General features: G+C 34.6%; 1 protein-coding gene across 1 annotated transcript in view; it reads left to right on the forward strand.

Moving 5' to 3' along the window:
• The first annotated feature begins 281 nt into the window (after positions 1 to 281).
• Positions 282 to 2,390, forward strand: part of LOC9322934 (ATP synthase subunit alpha, chloroplastic) — an 8,214-nt gene continuing 6,105 nt past the window's right edge. The window contains exon 1 of the mRNA XM_002886824.2: positions 282 to 2,390. This exon is cut by the window's right edge and continues 2,266 nt beyond it. The gene's annotated coding sequence lies outside the window, so the exon portion shown is untranslated.

The raw sequence follows: 2,390 nt of genomic DNA on the forward strand, positions 1-2,390 counted from the left end.
AATAAGGAATCCCAATCTTTGTTAATTTTATCATCATCTAATTGTTTTAGAATGGGTCCATTTAATCATGTAAAATATCACAATGTGATAAACAAATCAATAAAAAAAAATACTCTAATTACAATTAAAAATTCGTCGGGCCCCTTAGGAACAGCTACCCAAATTTCAAATTTTTATTCGTTTTTGCCTTTACTAACTTATAATAAGATCTCTTTAATTAAATATTTGCAACTTGATAACTTAAAATATATTTTTCAAGTAATTAACTCTTATTTAATCGATGAAAACGGAAAAATTTTTAATCTCGACCCATACAGTAACGTTGTTTTGAATCCATTCAAATTGAATTGGTATTTTCTTCATCAAAATTATCATCATAATTATTGTGAGGAAACGTCCACAATAATTAGTCTTGGACAATTTTTTTGTGAAAATTTATGTATAGCCAAAAAAGAACCGCACCTAAAATCGGGTCAAGTTTTAATTGTTCAAAGGGATTCTGTAGTAATAAGATCTGCGAAGCCCTATTTGGCTACTCCGGGAGCAAAAGTTCATGGGCATTACAGAGAAATTCTTTACGAAGGGGATACATTAGTTACATTTATATATGAAAAATCGAGATCCGGTGATATAACACAAGGTCTTCCAAAAGTAGAACAAGTTTTAGAAGTCCGCTCGATTGATTCAATATCGCTGAACTTAGAAAAGCGGATTAAGGGTTGGAACAAGTGTATAACAAGAATTCTTGGAATTCCTTGGGGATTCTTGATTGGTGCTGAGCTAACTATAGTGCAAAGTCGTATTTCTTTGGTTAATAAGATTCAAAAGGTTTATCGATCCCAGGGGGTGCAGATTCATAATAGGCATATCGAAATTATTGTACGTCAAATAACATCAAAAGTTTTGGTTTCCGAAGAGGGAATGTCTAATGTTTTTTTACCTGGAGAACTTATTGGATTGTTACGAGCAGAACGAACGGGGCGTGCTTTAGAAGAAGCAATCTGTTATCGAGCCGTTTTATTAGGAATAACTCGAGCATCTTTGAATACTCAAAGTTTTATATCCGAAGCAAGTTTTCAAGAAACTGCTCGAGTTTTAGCAAAAGCCGCTCTTCGGGGTCGTATCGATTGGTTGAAAGGCCTGAAAGAAAATGTTGTTTTAGGGGGGGTGATCCCCGCCGGGACCGGATTCAACAAAGGATTGGTGCATTGTTCACGGCAACATACCAACATTCTTTTGGAAAAAAAAACAAAGAATTTAGCTTTATTCGAGGGAGATATGAGAGATATTTTATTCTACCACAGGGAATTTTGTGACTCTTCTATTTCCAAATCTGACTTTTCTAGGATTTAATGATTTCTAATAGCGGACTATTTTTAATTTTATTTTTTATTTTATTGTTTGCTGTAGTCATTTGTTTTGGTAATTTGTTAACACTAATAAAGATAATAATGAATAAAAAAAAAATGGCTTGGTTCATGCATAAATGGCCATCCCTGGTACAAGAGAAGGTTCCATCGGAACAAAAATTTATTTTAGTTTGGGGTGCCCCCCTTTTTAAGTGTGAAAAGAAATGACAAAAAGATATTGGAACATCGATTTGGAAGAGATGATGAGAGCAGGAGTTCATTTTGGACATGGTACGAGGAAATGGAATCCTAGAATGGCACCTTATATTTCTGCAAAGCGTAAAGGTATTCATATTATAAATCTGACTAGAACTGCTCGTTTTTTATCAGAAGCTTGTGATTTAGTTTTTGATGCAGCAAGTAGGGGAAAACAATTCTTAATTGTTGGGACAAAAAATAAAGCAGCCGATTTAGTGTCGCGGGCTGCAATACGGGCTCGGTGTCATTATGTTAATAAAAAATGGCTCGGCGGCATGTTAACAAATTGGTCCACTACAGAAAAAAGACTTCATAAGTTTAGGGACTTGAGAACTGAACAAAAGACAGAGGGATCAACCGTCTTCCGAAAAGGGATGCAGCTGTGTTGAAGAGACAATTATCTCGCTTGGAAACATATCTAGGCGGGATTAAATATATGACGGGATTGCCTGATATTGTAATCATCCTCGATCAGCAAGAAGAATATACGGCTCTTAGAGAATGTATCACTTTGGGAATTCCAACCATTTCTTTAATCGATACAAATTGTAATCCCGATCTCGCGGATATTTCTATTCCAGCAAATGATGACGCTATAGCTTCAATTCGATTCATTCTTAACAAATTAGTATTCGCAATTTGTGAGGGTCGTTCTAGCTATATACAAAATTCTTGATTAATAATAAGATAAATAAATCAATTTTTTTTGAGGGAGGGGCTCCCTGTATTTCGATTTAAAAAATCGGTTACTACTCCTGAATTGTACAAAAGAAAAAGAGAGAA

Source organism: Arabidopsis lyrata (genome assembly GCF_000004255.2).
Source record: "Arabidopsis lyrata subsp. lyrata unplaced genomic scaffold ARALYscaffold_2, whole genome shotgun sequence".
Classification (NCBI taxonomy): Eukaryota; Viridiplantae; Streptophyta; class Magnoliopsida; order Brassicales; family Brassicaceae; genus Arabidopsis; species Arabidopsis lyrata.